This window comes from Octopus sinensis, linkage group LG1, assembly GCF_006345805.1.
Source record: "Octopus sinensis linkage group LG1, ASM634580v1, whole genome shotgun sequence".
Classification (NCBI taxonomy): Eukaryota; Metazoa; Mollusca; class Cephalopoda; order Octopoda; family Octopodidae; genus Octopus; species Octopus sinensis.
In genome coordinates, this window is record NC_042997.1 from 201,825,483 (window position 1) to 201,844,785 (window position 19,303).

The 19,303-nt window shown below is 38.0% G+C and overlaps 1 protein-coding gene across 5 annotated transcripts in view; it reads left to right on the forward strand.

The window, feature by feature from the left end:
- Positions 1-18,049: 18,049 nt before the first annotated feature.
- The window catches only part of LOC115232327 (protocadherin Fat 4-like), a 648,900-nt gene continuing 647,646 nt past the window's right edge, over positions 18,050-19,303 (forward strand). For all 5 annotated transcript variants that reach the window (XM_036508327.1, XM_036508328.1, XM_036508334.1 and 2 more), the window contains exon 1: positions 18,050-18,072. The gene's annotated coding sequence lies outside the window, so the exon portion shown is untranslated. The remainder of the gene's footprint in view (positions 18,073-19,303) is intronic.

The window sequence follows — 19,303 nt, forward strand, 5'->3', positions numbered from 1 at the left end:
CATAAAAGCCACTTGGAAGGCCTCCATGGTTGGAAGATGATTTATTTAAGCAATTTGGGTCAAGATGGAAAAGAATGGTGCTATCAAGACAGAATTAGAAGTGCATTGTGACCAGTGGGGTATAAAAGTGTCTATGGTCTGATCAATACTGTGATATCTATTTTATGATATATATATAAATGAGATTTTGCTGAGCTTTTTGAATTCAATGATATTTGTTGTGGAATATTTTGTTGGCCTTAAATGGTCTGTACTCTTCAATCAATGACACTGCTCTTCTCAGTAATTGCTTCGGACTCCTGTGGGATTCAGCATTTTATTTTAGCCCTGATGAGAAGGCATTCTTCTGTTGCTTGTTAATGAGAGGTGACAAAATTGTTAAATGTTGTGTTTGGCAAATTCATTTCTCTTTCTGCTTGCAATGCCTCAGACCTTTGACCTATATGATGTATTGTTGACAAATTTCTTCATTGTTAAATTTAGATCAGTCATTTGGGGAAAAAATTTGATATCTTCTCTTTGTCGGTAGTAAGCTCAGCTGAATTTTGTTAGATGGTATATATGATCAGGACTAACTTTTTCAAAAGAATTGTATACTTTGCAGATTAGCATGCTGTCTCTTCCCCCTTATTTATGGGTATTTAGTTTAGTCAAATTAGTTTTGACTCTGATGCAATAGATTTGGGTCTATAGAATGGAAATCTTGTGTATTTCTATATCATCATCATCATTTAATGTCTGCTTCCCATGCTAGCATGGATTGGATGATTTTGACTGAGAGCTGGCGAACCAGATGGCTGCACCAGGCTCCAATCTTGATTTGGCAGAGTTTCTACAGCTTGATGCCCTTCCTAATGCCAACCACTCCGAGAGTGTAGTGGGTGCTTTTTACATGCCACCGGCACGGGGGCCAGTCAGGTGGTACTAGCAACGACCTCACTCAAATCTTTTTGCAAATGCCACCAGCACAGGTGCCAGCAGGGACATGCCACCTTGGTAGGCAAGGTAGGCAGTGCCTACCTTGAATAAAATAGATTGATAGCAACAATTTCTTTTTATGGCAAAATATGCACCTAATTCAATAACATTATGAAGATTAGTCTGATTACTATGCATAAATAAAAAGCAAAATATTTTGATTTTGTAGATTAAGTAGGCATAATTCCCTCCTGCTTTTCAATCTCAGTATTCATGCTACACATAGTACTGCTGTAGTACATGCGTAGTACAACCTTGCTTATATGATGAGTATGATCATTTACAGCTATCACATGATGTCTGGACAGGGATACATACACACACACACACACACACACACACGTGTGTATGTGTGATGGGCTTCTTTCAGTTTTTATCTAGCAAATCCACTCACAAGACTTTGGTTGGCCTCAGGCTATAATAGAAGACACTTGTCCGAGTTATTACTGTGTAGTAGGACTGAACCCGGGAAGCAAGCTTCTTAATCATATAGCCACACCTGCACCTGTATGACACACACACTCACCTATGTGTATATAGATGTATACAGCTACAGGAATGCATACGTCTATATGCAGGAATGGCTGTGTGGTAAGAAGTTGGCTTCCCAGCCACATGTTCTTGGGTTCAGTCCCATTGCATGGCACCTTAGGCAAGTGTCTTCTACTATAGCCTAGCTCCAGCCAAATCCTTCATCATCATCATCATCATTTAACATCCATTTCCCATGCTGACATGTGTTGGATGGTTTAACAGGAGCTGGCCTGCTGAAGAGCTGCCCACGCTCTTTGACTGTTTTGGCATGTTTGCTACAGCTGGATGCCATTTCTAACACCAACCACTTTACAAAGTGTACTTGGTGATCCTGCACAGCACTGGCATGGGTCTGTTTACATGGCACCAGTACAGGTCATTTTAATGTGACCCCAGCACCCACAAACCTGTGAGATTAGGAATGCACAGCTGCAGAGCAATGCAGGGAATATGCCTGTACACAAGGACAACCATGTATTTTACTTAGCTTGACATGTTTTCTCAAGCACAGCAAACTGTCAAGGGCCTTGGTCCCCTGTTATCCTCTCTGTGGGGACCAATACTCGAGGATCCTTTCTCATCATTTCATCCCATATTGTGAGTCGATTTGGTAGATGGAAACTGAAAGAAGCCTGTGTGGTGTATTTGTGTCTTCTTGTTTTGGCATTGTGTGATAGTTGTAAATGTACGCAGGAGTGGCTGTGTGGTAAGTAGCTTGCTTACCAACCACATGGTGCCAGGTTCAGTTCCACTGCATGGCACCTTGGGCAAGTGTCTTCAACTATGGCCTCGGGCTGACCAAAGCCTTGTGAGTGGATTTGGCAGACGGAAACTGAAAGAAGCCCGTCGTATATATGCATATATATATGTGTGTGTGTTTGTGTGTCTGTGTTTGTCCACCCAACATCGCTTGACAACTGATGCTGGTTTGTTTATTTCCCCTAACTTAGTGGTTCGGCAAAAGAGACCAATAGAATAAGTACTAGGCTTACAAAGAATAAGTCCCGGGGTTGATTTGCTCGACTAAAGGTGGTGCTCCAGCATGGCTGCAGTCAAATGACTGAAACAAGTAAAAGAGTAAAGAGTCACTGTCATACACGAAGTGTCATGCAATTCCAATATTCTGCAACAATATGTCTGACCACGGGGAAACAGGTGAGGGTTGGTGAGAGGGAGGGCATCCAGCTGTAGGAAATCTGCCTCAAATAGACTCCATCCAATCCAGGCAAGCATGAAAACGTGAATGTTAAATGATGATTTGATCTATATATATGACGGGCTTCCATAGTTTCTGCTTACCAAATTACAAGTCATTGATTGGCTCAGAGCTAAAGTAGAAGACACTTGCCCAAGGTGCTGTGCAGTGGGACTGAACACGAAATCACATGGTCGCAAAGCAAGCTTCTTAACCTCACAGCCATATTTATTCCGAATATTATTTTCTAGTTTCCAGTAAGAACCAGTTGTAGTCTTCAAATGGATCAGTAAGCAGTGTTTGTTGAGTTAGCATTAACACATCAATAGAAACTATAAAAATTGTGCTGAATCAATAAGTTTGTGTTATGGCTAGTAAAACAAAAGAAATATTCTATTATTTATTTTATACAATTTTTTTTTTTGTTTGACAATAATATCTTTTTAAAATTTTTTTTCTAAATTAATACTTCATTTCTCTTTATAAGTTACAATGAGGTTTAAATCAATAATATCCATTATCCGAAACCTGTTAAATGTCTGCTTGATTAGTATATATTACGTTCATTTTTGGAAACAACGTTACTCACAGTGATGGATATGATCTGTTAATCTGTATCAGATTTCTGAATGTACTTAAATAGGAATTCAATGTTTATAGATTACAGCACATGTCAAGATGACCTTTACACATCATCATCATTGGATGTCTGCTTTCCATGCTAGCATGGGTTGGATAGTTTGACAGGTACCGAGAAGCCAGAGGACTGTGCCAAGTTCTGCTGTCTGCTTTGGCATGGTTTCTATGGTTGAATGTCCTTCCTGACACCAACCACTTCACAGACTGCACCGGGTGCTTTCTACTTAGCACCAGTGAAGTCACTAAGTAAGATGCAAGACGACCCCTCAACTGGAAGGGATGTAGTATTGAGAGAGACAGCTTTGTGCCTGGTGATGAGAGGTTAAAGTTTGATAGAGGAACAGAAACAGGTGTCTTGCTGGGGAGGAGAAACATCTTCACTGTTTAATAAGTTTGCACATCTGTAAATTTACTAGTAGTATTATATTGTTATAGTAAACTTGATCCCCATTTAAACCTATTCTTAATTATAGTTTTTAATGCATTCTGATGCATGAATAAATGAATGAATGGCAACATAATGCTACAACTACTTGCAGGTGTAAGATCTGGATACCAGAATTGATAAAGAATAGTAAATTACTACTTCAGAAATGAATATAATATTCATGACATTCAGAAATGTTTTTTTCATTCTTGGTATTGTTGAAGCAGGGGATAAACTACTCCAGCACTACACCCTTGAAAATTGCTATGCTTCCTGAAATTCACCAACATTACTCCTCATGTGCCTATGTACCATTTATGGCTCTTTTAATACTCTTTACTCTTTTACTTGTTTCAGTCATTTGACTGTGGCCATGCTGAAGCACAGCCTTTAGTCGAGCAAATCAACCCCGGACTTATTCTTTGTAAGCCTAGTACTTATTCTATCAGTCTCTTTTGCCAAACCGCTAAGTTACAGGGATGTAAACACACCAGCATTGGTTGTCAAGCGATGTTGGGGGGACAGACACACAAACACACACACACATATATGTATGCATATATACGATAGGCTTCTTTCAGTTTCTGTCTACCAAATCCACTTACAAGGATTTGTTCAGCCCCAGGTTATAGTAGAAGACACTTGACCAAGGTGCCACGCAGTGGGACTGAACCTGGAACCACGTGGTTCGTAAGCAAGCTCGTTACCACACAGCCACTCCTACGCCTAATATTCACTTTTCTATCTATTTTGTGTTATTTTTCGCAATTATTTTACATTATATTTTAGAACACAGAGACATCCCAGGAGCTCTATAAGTAAGCCTCCTTATTTGAAGGTAAAACAAGTAAATTATGAAATTTTGCTCAGTTTCTAGATTCTGGGAATTTGACAGTTGTTGGAGTGGAGTGATTCTTTCTAGCACTGTTTGTGATTTTGTTTGGCCCTGGTGTGGTTCTTTCTTTCAAGAAACTTGGCCATCTCTGATTCAGTCTACATTTTGAACACCCAGTTATTGCTGTTAATATCTATATCCTGAGATATGCTAAATTTTTTCATGCTAATGTGTAAAGAATGTGTTGAAATGACAAAAAAAATTCAGAATTAAATGCAACATTTTCCCAAATTAGTCCCAATATAAGAGAATATATAAAAAAAAATTGAAAAAAAGAAAGCTAATTTTTTTTTGTTGCAAATCAAGTCATTCATTCAAATTTAAAAAGAAAATTACAAAAAAATGTTTATTCATAACTAACATTTTCATAATGCTTCTGACGTAATTATCGTGTAGTTTTCTTAAAATCCCTCTAATGAAACTGTCATGAAAGCTTTTCAATGATGTGGTGCAAACCTCTAATTTGTAACCTTCTTCAACTGTCAATTCAGCATACTGTTAACTAAACCAACAGAAATCTTTTATTTTTGCGATCTTTGAGAAACTTTTTTGAGAAATTTAACTGGAGAATTATCCTGTTGGCATACTGCTAATTTAGAATTAATATGCTATTATATAAGGAAAGAATGTCGAGGCAACATGGAAGTAGATAAAGAAACAAAATGCTTCTTCAAATTTCATAATGATAAAAAGAATAATAGTAATAATAATAATGATGACAATAATGATAATAATAATAATAATAATAATAATAAAATCATCATCATATGACATGGAAATTGAATTGAAACAAGAACCTCTGATTCTTATAGCAATTATTTGAATTTTCTGAATGGTACAAATGTTGTACATTTTTGTGTGTCAGGGATTTATATAACATGACTCAAATTCACATTCATTTTCAAAAGCCATCAGCATATTATTAAAATATCTTTATAACTTAACTAGCAGTATCGCCCGGCGTTGCTCAGGTTTGTAAGGGAAATAACTATAAAGCATTTTTAGAGAGTTATAGCCAAAAAATAGCAAAAAAATGGAAAAAAATGATGGTAAATTTTTTTTTGAGATTTAAAAAGGTGGAGTTGCGTCCCCTAGACAGTTTGTGGTTCGTGTTTCTGATTCTCGACCCCATGTCGAATTTATCGATTTTTTTCAGAACTGGGGGAACTTTTCAAAATTTTCGCTGCGTTAGTTTTGAATTATGACATTGGGCTATGTGTGTGTCAAGTTTCATCAGAATCGGTTGAAAGCCGTGGTCAGGGTGAGGGTACAAGCAAACAGACACACAGAAACACGCACAGACAAACTGCCGTTTATATATAGAGAGATTTCATGATAGCTCAGTAGACGCTTCTGCTAGATATAAGCATAGAAATTATATCACCTGCTTCTCCTCTCTCTGTGTTTCTCTCTCTCTTTCTTTCTCTCTTTCTTTCTCTCTCTATGTATATATGTATGTGTATGTTGGATCTCATAGAAGTGATGAGTAGTGACAAAGACCTTTGGGGATATGCTGTGCTTAAGAAGACTCGTGAAGCCAAGTAAAATCATAGTCGTGGCCATTACAGGTGTCATGTAAATGGCTCTCGTGAAATTGTAATCATGGTCAGTAGCATCATCTTTGAATGCTGGGCCTCACAGAGGCAGTGACAAGTGATCAAAGCAATATGCTGTGCTTGAGAAGACTCATCAAGCCAAATGAAACTGTAGTCATGGCCGTTGCCAGAGACACATGTAAATGGCGCCCTTGAAATCGTAGCCATGGCCATTACCGGTGTCATGTAAATGGCACCTGTGCTAATGATACATAAAAAGCACTTATTATGCTATCAGAGTGGTTGGCTTTAGGAAGGACGCCCAACCATAGAAACCATACCAAATCAGACTGGAACCTGGTGCAGCTCCCCAGCTTAGCAGTTTTGAATCAAACCATCCAACCCATGCCAGCATGGAAAATGGACATTAAATGATGATGTATGTATATATATATATATATATATATATATACCGGAGTAAACACATAAATGTGAAACAAGGTGGAAAAAAGAGTACTCAAATACCAGGGGTAGAGTAATATGCTTTATTTCAAAGCAGCAGAAATTCAACAAAACCTGTTACTCTGAGTTTCACGTTCCCGTTCGGTAGACAGTTTTTGTTAAAATATATATATATATATATATATATGTCATCATCATCATCATTAACATTTAACGTCCATTTTCCATGCTGACATGGGTTGGATGGCTTGACAGGAACTCACAAGGCCATGGTTGGCACTAGGTTCCATAGTTTGTTTTATTTTGGTTTCCACAGAGTGTATTGGGTGCTTTTTACATGGCACCAGCGTGGATGCCAGTTACAAAACACCAGCATCAGCCATGACTACAATCTCACTTGGTTTAACAGGGTCTTCTCAGTCACTTGTCACTGTCTCTGTGTAGCCCAAAGTTTGAAGAATGCTTTTTGTGTGACTCTGGCATCATCCATGACTACAATTTCACTTGGCTTCACTGGTCTTCTCACACACAACATATACACATCATCATCATCATCATCACCCATGCTGGCATTGGTTGGATGGTTTGACTGAGGACTGGCAAGCCAGATGGCTGCACCAGGCTGCAATCTGATCTGGCAGAGTTTCTACAGCTGGATGCCCTTCCTAATGCCAACCACTCCGAGAGTGTAGTGGGTGCTTTTACATGTCACTGGCACGAGGGCCAGTCAGGTGGCACTGGCAACGGCCATGCTCAAATAGTGCTTTTTTATGTGCCACCTGCACAGGAGCCAGTCCAGTGGCAAAGGAATATATGAGAAACTCTATTATTCACAACAATCATTTTTGACCCATCCTGCATCGATCCCTCGTGGGTGGGATACTGTACAACCCGTAGAGGTGCATCCCTCAGTGCAGAAGTATCTTCTCATGTGATGTTATAAGGGGTATCTCGTTAAATAAACTCTGTTTCACTTGGTTTTAATACAGCATACTGTTAGTGACTGTAGGTTTGAGCCATTGGGCAGGAATATATATATATATATACATACTTACATACACTAGGTTCAACCAAAAGTTTATTTCAAGCTTTTATTATGCAAGTATGTACACACATGTATAATGTTGGGGGCACCACCTTGAAATAGTTTGGTTGATTTAATTAAAGTTACCAAAGTACTTTGGGTTGATATTTCTTCAGTTTCATTAGATATGAAAATTTCTACCCAATTTTTCTCAAAGGCTATTGATGAATCAAAAGTTATGATTTTATAAAAAATGCTTATATTAAGTACCACACAGTGGTATTGAACCTGTAAATACACTGTTATGAAACAAACATATTAGCTGCACAGCCATGCTGTTTTATAATCGAAAATCAATAATTCAGACTTGCAAAATTAAATTTATTGAAAAAGTAGATTTTGTAGAAACTACAAAATTTTATTTTGTGTTGACCTAAATGTAACTTAGAATTGAAAGAATTTTCCTTTGAAATAAACCATTTCTCAGAACTGGTCAATCAGTGTGTGTGTGTGTGTGCACATACATACACATATATATACATATGTTGTACAGATGTGATTACTTTCAAGATAGTGGGAAGGAGGGAGAGATGGAGAGACTGTCTTTTAACCTTTAACACACTACATTTTCTCTAGAATTGTTTCCCCTGCTGGATGAAACCATTCCTTCATGAGGTTAACAACCTTTAATCCGATTCTGGGTTGTCCATTTATTTAATGTTCTTCCTAGAGGTAAGACGAAATTTGTTATGTTCGCTGCCCTCACATATCTTTACCAGTATATACACAGTGAAGCTTTACTATAACATCTTAAATTTATCAGTTGCTATTTCCAGTAAACATAGGTGCCTTGTTGTACCACTACTCTCTCTCCCTATATATATATATATATATATATATATATATATACCCACTGCACTTTCGGAGTGGTTGGCATTAGGAAGGGCATCCAGCTGTAGAACCACTGCCAGATCAGACTGGAGCCTGGTGTAGCCTCCTGGCTTCCCTGACCCCAGTTGAACCGTCCAACCCATGCTAGCGCGGAAAACGGACGTTAAACGACAATGATGATGATGATATATACACTCGCGGAGTGGTTGGCGTTAGGAAGGGCATCCAGCCGTAGAAACACTGCCAGATCTGACTGGGCCTGACGAAGCCTTCCAGCTTCACAGACCCCAGTTGACCCGTCCAACCCATGCTAGCATGGAAAGCGGACGCTAAACGATGATGATGATATATATATATATATATATATATATATATGATGGGCTTCAGCACAGTTTCCATGTACCACATATCATTCGGAAATAATCAGTCCACATAGTGGAATCAAACTCAGAACTTGTTGGTTACTCCTGCTCCTATAATTTCTAAATTACACACAGTGCTTTTGCTGTTTACATTACTCAGTGGTATCAGCCATTATAGCAATTTGCTGTTAAGTAAGCTGTCGTATGAGAGTTAAGGATCTCAAAAGTTTGAGTGTTAAGGGTCTTGACACTAGACATGTGCAGTAAAATTGCTGAGATGTATCCTTTTGGTAGTTAATTTGGCTTCCTTTCAATTCACTTAGCAGCCAGCAGCAGTCTTTTCCCATTGTTCGCAGTGAGGTTTATTTAAACTATACCAGCTTCAATGCAACGAATATTAAGTTATGTAAAGCCCGATGGACTTCTAAAAAGAAAATCTTTTGTCTACCTCTTATATTTTTTGTAAATTAATGATGCGTCTTTGTTTCACACAATAGCAGATATTCACAGAGTCTGTATTTCTCAAATGATTCTGGCCTAAAGAAAATTAGCAGACTGTTAAATTTTACTGAATGTTCCAAAATTGAATTATCTATTTTATAGTTCTTTCCATTTTCTATGTGTGTGTGTGTGTGTGTGTGTGTGTGTGTGTGTGTGTGTGTGATATTATTTAGAGCGTAAGCTGAATACACATGTACAAAAAGTTAGTTGCAAATCAATCGTTACACTAAACCCAAATAATGTGTTGTGCTTGCAACCACTGATAAGTTCCGACTCCAACTGCCCCACGCCCTACCCCCCCATGCTACTATCACCACCACCACTACCACCACCACCATACTTCTGCCACATCTTTGATCGTATGTTAACAAACTGGATATCAAATCTGACACACGTTTCATTCTACACAATCAATTACTGTTATGGTTGCAATGAACACAGGACGAGGTTAGAACGAAGCACAGTTTCTGCAAGGTATCAAACATATGTGTCTCTTTGAAAACGTTTGATTAGCCACACCTGTATTGCAGGTGTACTGAAGCAGCAACAGCAGTATTTTCATTAGATGAATGAGTAAAATGAAAGAGCCTCTGTATGGTTATTTACACTGCTAGAAATAGTAAACAGATTTCCCTCAAACCACAATGTACATTTTTTTTTTTAAATATGCATCTAATATCGTAATTTTAAGTGTTAGTCACAACTGGAATGGATTTTGTATGAGTGGGGATGAACAGTTGGTAATCGTCATCATCATTTAACATCCATTGTCCATGCTGGCATGGGTTGGACTGTTTGACCAGGCTGGCAAGCTGGAAGGCTACACAGAATCCAGTCTGATTTGGCATGGTTTTCTACGGCTGGATGTCCTTCCTAACACAAACCACTCTGAGAGTGTAATCGGTGCTTTTATGTGCCACTGGCATACGTGCCATTTGTGCGACACCGGGGTGCATTTATGTGCCACCAGCATGGGTATCAATTTGCATGACACCAGTATCTGCCACAACTGTGATTTTACTTGGCTTGATGGGTCTTTTCAAGCATGACATAATGTCAAAGGTCTCGGTCATTGCCTCCATGAGGCCCAACACTCATTTTGCCTCCATGAGGTCCAACACTTGAAAAGAACTCAACCGCTCTGCCTCCATGAGGCCCAACTCTCAAAAGGAACTCAGCCATTTTGCCTCCGTGAGGCCTAACACTCAAAAGGAACTCAGCCACTTTGCCTCTGTGAGGCCCAGCACTCAAAAGAAAAAGGGCCCAACACTCAAGAGAAACAATAAAATGAAATATTAGATTCAGATTTTGGCACAAGGCCAGCATTTTCAAGAGAGAGGCTAAGTTGATTACTTCATCCCCAGTACTCAACTGGTATTAATTTTATCGACCCCTAAGGGATGGAAGGCATAAAGACAGACAAAATGTCACCAATCATTTTTGCCTGTTGTGCTAACAATTCTGCCCCTTTAAAACAATGAAATATTCCTTTCTACAATAGACACAAGGCCTGAAATTCTAGTGGAGGTAGGTGGGGGTGGAATGGATAGTTAGTTGCATTAACCCCAGTGCGAAACTGGTGCATATTTTATTGACCCTGAAAGGGTGAGGGACAAAGTCAGCCTTGGCAGAATTTGAACTCAGAATGTAAAGATGGATGAAAATGCCACTAACCATTTTTCACAGCATGCTAATGATTCTGCCAGCCCACTACCTTAACAACAATAAAATTTTAATCTCAATTCATTCCTGCTCTTGCAGAATTCTGATCAAATCCATTCTAACTGTAACTAACCACCCTGCTTATATTTGTTTTAGACATGTTTAGGATTATAATATCAAAGGTATACACACACTTTCTTTCTCTCTTCTCTCTCTCTTTTTTTTTTTTTTTTGTTAAAGGGTATATTGTGATTTGAGGCAAATTTATTGGCTATTTCTGACTGGCTGATCAACCATATAGAGACCACCCTATTGCATTGGGAAACGTATGTGGTTATTTCATCATCATCACCATTTAACATCCATTTTTCCATGCTTGCATGGGTCACATGGAACTCATTGAGGCAGAGTTTCTATGTCTGGATTCCCTTCCTGTTGCTAATCCTTGCCTGTTTGCAAACAAGGTAATATTTTCTCATGACCAAACATATTATTCATGGGAGATTGTGAATGAACAATCTCACTTGTATGAATGCAATGCTCATTTACAACCATCACGATATCAAGACAAGAGTACACACACACACACACACACACACACACCTGTATGAATGTATGGTGGGCATCTTTCGGTCTCCATCTACTAGATCCACTCACAAATTTTGGTCAGCCCAGGGCTATAGTAAAAGGCACTTGCCCTAGTTTCCATGCAATAGAACTGAACCCAAGTTTCTTAATCACCAAAGCCCCATTGAGTTGTAGATTCTTACCCTCTGCCTACCTCAAACTATGTCCATTTTTTATTTTTTGAAAGAAATCCAAATTTGACAGACCATTATAATAAAAAAAATCAATAAAGACTTAGTTTTGTTTATTCCCAGGTTACCTCATTTTAGCACATCTTGATCATCAATGGCATTCCACAAGAGTCCATTCCCTCTTTTCAGACATTAGTTTATTTCAGACTAGCAGGAGTACCCGGCATTGCTTGGATATTAAATACTCGGCAATGGTCTTAATAGGTTCTACCATATTTTTTCATTCTACATTTCTTTGAATATTTTTTGCATAAAGTTGCAAACTTTGAGATTGAGGAAGAAGGGATTTTTCCCCAAGTGGCATCTATTAGTTGAACAACGAAACGCCGGAGGAGGTGCTTGAAGTTCGGGTAATGGTGGTGGAGGGAAATGTTTACAAATCACACAATGTCTTGCCATCACTGGCATTTTATCCTATTAGATTGGTATTGAGATAATATTGTCTAATTATTGGGGGATTAGTGTAAATGGCAGGAACTAAGTACCATTAGTAATTTTTGCACGCAAAGGAGTGAGAGTGGACAGCTGACCTAGACATAGCCCTCTGCAAAAAGGTGAAGCTGTTGGAGGGGAAGGTGTATCCATGTTTTGCAGTTTTCTGTAGAACCCGGATGCACAGGGGAAAAAGAAGAAATAATTTCCAGAAATGATGCAACATAGCGATTCTTTTGCAACATAAAGCAAAAAACACAAAAAATGGGTGTTCCTTGAAACAGCTTTCTTGGGTGTAACTCTGCAGAAATACGAAAAGGTGATGTTTCACAGTATTTCGTAGATCTGTCGCAAGTTAAATAAAGAATATTAACCAAAAATAGTTTTAAACTATTGTTGAGTCATCTGTACTGTTCATGTGAGATTTGGACGAATTTGGGCAAAAATGAGGGATTTAAGAGCAAAAAATCAGTTTTCTACACATTTTTGCAATTGATGGTCATATGTCGATGAATTCTGTGCAAATCAGAGTCTCCTAATGTTATCCTTAGGATGAGTAAATAGTGTGTAAAGTTTGAACACAATCCACCAAAGCAGTAAGAAGTTTTTGAAGATTTAAAGGGGGGAAAAGTGTATGAAATCGATTTTTCATGCTTTTTTTGTTGTTGCACAGGAATGGCTTTGGATATGGAACAGATACATGATAGAACCACCATTATTACATCATGGTTTTTTAGTTGTAAAGACCAAGGAAATTGGACTTTCCTGTAAAAAGTTTTCTACCATGTAACTGTACAAAAATGCAAAAAATTGATTTTTTTTCCAAGTTTTTCACAATTTTCTTGAGAATCAGGGCCCCCAATGTAGTGCCAAAATATTTGTGTGAAATGTTGCAACATGACGGTCCATTTGATACCAAAATTATAAAATTCAGACATTCCTGTAAAAACTTTTCTTGCATGCAATTTTTGTCTTTTTTTGCAAAAAGTAGGAATCCCTTCAGTTTTATTGATTTTTTTTTTTCTCCTAGAAGTGGGGGAGAGGGTATCTCAAGGCATCGGTAATGTAGCAGTGACCTGCCTGGGTAAATTTGCCATTTAATAAACCAAATTTCATCAAAATCGGATGAAAAATGTGGAAACACATAAAAAGCATACACACACACACACACAGACATTTTGAGTTTTATAGATTACATCATCCATTATGTCCTTTCTTTTTGAAAGACATTCAATGTGATTTGTGAGATTTGGTTTTAATTTCTAGCAAGATGGACGACCACATAAAGGCTCTTTGGTTAGCTCATAGAGATTCATTGTAATGATTTTAGCTTGTAAAGACTAATTTTAATGATTTTTAGCTGCAAAATGCTAGCCATTGTGATAGAGTACATAAATCTTCCAAACGGAATAAAGAAATATGTCAGATATTACTTTTAGCTTCATGGTGATGTGTTTTATGATTGCTGCAATAAGAATAGAAGATAGCAGAGGGAGAGATACAGCATTGATACTTTAGGAATAGTTCGATAAAACTAGCATTTCTGTAGGTTTAGATAGTGTATGTGTGTGTGTGTGTGTGTTAGTGTTTCTCTCAAAAATGGTGTGATAAATGTTTATAGTGTATTCATATGGCCCTCAATTCAATCCTACTGTGTAGCACTTTGGACAACTGTCTTCTTTTCTACTGTAGCCTTAACTTACCAATTCTTTGTGTGTCATCATCATCATCATCATCGTTTAGCGTCCGTTTTCCATGCTAGCATGGGTTGGACGGTTCTACTGGGGTCTGTGAAGCCAGAAGGCTTCATCAGGCCCAGTCAAATCTGGCAGTGTTTCTACGGCTGGATGCCCTTCCTAACGCCAACCACTCCGTGAGTGTAGTGGGTGCTTTTTACGTGCCACCCGCACTGGTGCCAGACAGAGCTGGCAAACGGCCACGAACGGATGGTGCTTTTTATGTGTATTATCATTTTTATTCATCATCATCATTTAATGTCCATCCTCCATGCTGGAATGGACTGGATGGTTTGACCAGAGCTGGCAAGCTGGAGAGCTGCACCACCCTCCAGTTTGATTTGATGTGGTGTCTATTATCATTGTTATCATTATTACTACTACTGCTACTACTTGTGACACACTGTTGGTTATGACAACGAGGGTTCCAGTTGATCCAATCAATGGAACAGCCTGCTCATGAAATTAACATATAAGTGGTTGAGCACTCCACAGATACTTATACCCCTAACGTAGTTCTCGGGGAGATTCAGCGTGGTACAACAGAAACAGGAAGAAAGAGTGAGAGGAAGTTGTGGTGAAAGAGTACAGCAGGGTTCACCACCACACCCTGCCGGATCCTTGTGGGGCTTTAGGTGTTTTTGTTTAATAAACACTCACCACGCCTGGTCTGGGAATTGAAACCACAATCCCACAACAGCGAGTCCACTGCCCTAACCACTGGACCATGGCGCCTCCACTACTACTACTGGTATATTATGTATATTTCCTTTCCTTTTCATTCCAATATACCTGTGGCTAGTGCCCCCTGACTGGTTCCCATGCCGGTGGCACATAAAAAGCACCATCTGAACATGGTTGTTCCCAGGACTACTTGACTGGCTCCCGTGCCAGTGGCACATAAGAAGCACCCACTATACTCTGAGTGGTTGGCATTAGGAAGGGCATCCAGCTGTAGAAACATTGCCAGATCGGATTGGAGCCTGGTGCAGCCACTGGCTCTCTAGACCTCAGTCAAACTGTCCAACCCATGCCAGCATGGAAAACAGACATTAAACGACGATGATGATGATATACATGGAAAGAAAAAGGGAGTGATTATTAGATTTAAATATTCAGAAAATAGTTTATATATTAGCTTAGGTCTACTTTTTGTGTCTTTATCACCATTAATGACCAATTAAAATTAAGTAAAAGCATGAAAAAAAAAAAACCAGTAAAAAAAAAGCTCACATTTATCAGAAGACCTTATCACTTTCATTTACTTCCTAGAAATTATTTCATTCTTTACTTAGTAAGCAACAATTATGGAACAATTTGCCAATAGCTGTTTTAAGTTTTTAGTACATATCAGCCTTCAACATTAAATTACTTTCATTTACTGACTTAAAAATATTTATGAGATCTAACATTTTTTTTTCTACATTGCGCAGCTGACAGCATTCTCACATCTAATGACAGACAGACTGTAGCTGCTCTCTGTAACTTTTTTTATAGCTACTGTCATCTTGGTGGTGCTTGAATAACAGTTTAAATCTACTAAATAGCTTACAAGTAACTTTAGCTAGTCCTGTACTTGAAATGTTGTTTTGTTGTGCCTTTTTCACCACCAAATAAAACCAAGACCATATGTTCACTTCCAGCATTGAAAGGGCTATGTGCTTCCAGCTAGCATGTCTGAAGCATATCTGTGTTGCAAAGTGTAATAGTGGATATGAAACATTTGGTAGCATTCTGATCAGCTATATGCTATGATCAGAAATATAAACTACTTGACAATGTAACAATATATATATATATATATATATATATATATATATATATATATATATATATATATATATATATATATATATATATATTGTTACATTGTTAAAGAGAGAGAGAGAGAGAATGGTTGGAAAGGAATTTCACAAGTTGATATGTATAAGAAAAATAAGACAAGGTAGAAAATGCAAAAATAGTTTTATCATGAAGAACATTTTAGTACCGGTTTCAGCCTTTGCGACTTTTTCAACTTAGAGTAAAGCATGGAAAACAATTAAATTGTGGAAAAATTAAATTAAATGTTTTTTAAAAAATATTTCCATAGTTTTCAAATGCAAGGGATATTTTCCTTTTTTTCAGTCTGTCTCTGTCTCTCTTTTTTACTCTTTGAAAACTATGGAAATATTTTTTAAAAAACATTTCATTCAATTTTTCCACAATTTAATTGTTTCTCATGCTTTACTCCAAGTTGGAAAAGTTGTAAAGACTGAAACTGGTACTAAAATGTTCTTCATGATAAAATTATTTTAGCATTTTCTACCTTGCCTTATTTTCCTTATATATATATATATATATATATATATATATATATATATATATATATTTATGTTTGTGTGTATTTATGTTTGTGTGTCTGTTTGTGCCCTCCCCACCACCACCATTGCTTGACAACTGTTGTTGGTGTGTTTACATCCCTGATTTCGATTTCGCACTTGCCTCAACAGGTCTTCGCAAGCAGAGTTTAGTGTCCAGTGAAGGAAAGATATGCATAAGTGGGCTGGTTACACCCCTGGCATATGCCACAAGGTTATGGTCTCACTTGGCTTGCCACCCTATATACATACCTGTAAATGATAATAATGATATTTTTATAAGCTTAAAGCTTATAAGCAATCACCGTGTATAGACTAAAGAAAATAAGTCAAATATCAGGGCATTTACGTCCCAATATTAAAGGCAGCAAGCTGGCAGAATCATTAGCATGCTGGACGAAATGCTTAGCGGTATTTCACCCATCACTACATTCTGAGTTTCAATTCTGCTGAGGTCGACTTTGCCTTTCATCCTTTCAGGGTCAGTAAAAAAGTATCAGTAGAACACTGGGGTTCATATAACTAACTCATCTCCTTCCACACAATTGCTGCCCTTGTGTCAAAATTTGAAACCATTATTATTTAAAGAATTTTAAAAATACACAATGCTGTTTATCAAATCCATCATTGCATATATATATATAATGAGTGCTCATTTTCATTGTTCGACATATACCATACATTACATGTTTATTACATCATACCCTGATACTGTGTGGATTAATATCCCCATTGACAGGCCACTGGTATTTATTGAGTGTTAAACACTTTTGGTACACAAATTAGGGACTCCTTCATAGAGTAACTGCTGCATTTGTTGAGTATATAAACAGTTTGTCTGCTTGTTTCTCTGGAGACTGTCAGAATGATGTGGATTCCTCTGATGAGAATCCAATAAGGTTCGAAAATCGATTAAGGCTGTTCTTCCTTTTTTCAGTCTGCAGAGAAATGGCTAAAATTTACCTTGTTTATGATTACACCATATGTTACATATATATATATATATATATATATATATATATATATATAGTGAGAATTTACAAAAGACGAAGACGGGTGTGTAAATAACAAACAGATGTATTAGTTTAACGCTTGGGAAGTGAGAAAGTTTTTTATGTTTCGATCCTACAGAAAGGAACACAGAAATAAACAGAGAAAATAAAAAAGGTTTTGTGGCTAGTGATCTATCATGTATATATATTTGTACATATGTATACCAGCGCCGCCTTGGCTGACTTCCGTGCCGGTGGCACGTTAAAAGCACCAACCGATCGTGGCCAATGCCAGAACCCCCCCTGGCACCTGTGCTGGTGGCACATAAAAAGCACCCACTACACTCGCGGAGTGGTTGGCGTTAGGAAGGGCATCCAGCCGTAGAAACACTGCTTGATCAGATTGGAGCCTGGTGCTGCCCCTGGCTTCCCAAACCCCGGTCGAACCGTCCAACCCGTGCTGGCGCGGAAAACGGACGTTAAACGATGATGTATGTATATATATTATGTATATATTGTTTTTATGCTGACTGTTGATTAATGTTTGTTTATTCTTTATTTCTAGGTGAGGACCTTTCATTTGTTTTATGGTGGTTAATAAGAGAAAATGTTCAAATATTTTGAGTGCTGTAAGTAAAAACAAATTTTGATGGAAGTTTACAATTCTTTTTACATTTAATCTGTAATGTTTTTGTTGTGCTCCAGTGAACCATAATGTGCAGCAGTTGTTGTTGTGTTGCTTCGGTCATATAGTGATGGTTGGCCAAACGTTTAAGTTTGATCCACAGATCCAAATTGCCATATTTTCCATCCAGTTAAGAATCATAAAGCACATTCTGATATGCATAGTTGATTTATGTGATGCAGTGTTGCACTTTGGATGTGCTGTACACTGGCTACAGTCCAGTCTTTCTTCGTATATATCATTATGGAACACTTTGCCAATAGTTGTTCTAAGTTTTTAGTACATATCAATAGCTAACATTAAATTAAGTACTTTCGTTTGACTTTAAAATATTTATGAAATCTAAAATGTTTTGTGTTTTTTCTACATCATCCAGCTGACATGATTCTCACATGTGATGACAGGCTGCAGCTGCTCTCTGCAACTTTTCCATTTGGCTTTCATTTTGATCATCATCATGACAGTGGTGTTTTCTAGTACATTTGCTAGTAATTTAAATCTACTAGTAGCTTACTAATAACTGCAGTTAACTCTATAGTAATCTACATATTGAGTCCACAAGTGGTGATAAGAGGATTGGTGGAAACAAAGCTTCATTATAAGCCTGCCTTCCTTGATCCTCTCACTCATTTCTTATCTCTTACCATCACTCTTGCAACCCCTACTTATCCACATTTCTTGTTCTGCCCCACTCTTACTCACCTTGTGTCTTGAAGATCCACACTGATACCTCATCACCCCCTACTTTTTTTTTTCTTTCTAGTTCCATTGCAACCCCTTCTATGCTCTCTTCCGTAATGTGAGTAGTTGTGTCCATTCCCTACTTGTTCTGGCCCTTCATCCCATGACATAAAGGTCCCTCTACTGTGGCCCCACTCATTCTCAAGAGGTCTTAATCTTGCTGGCTCAAGAGGTCTTAGTCTTGCACCTCACTAGTGCTGGTACCTCAAAAAAAAAAAAAAAATTACCCGGTACATGCTGTAAAGTACTTGGCATCAGGAAAGGCATCTAGACATAGAAACCATGTGAAAGCGAGCATCAGAGCACAATGCAGCCTTTGGGCCCATTGGATCCTCTCAGACTGCCTAACCCATGCCAGCATGGAACATTAATAGATGATAATGATTTCATCACACAGCTACTTCCCTCTTGATTTATGTTGTGCTGTGTTACCT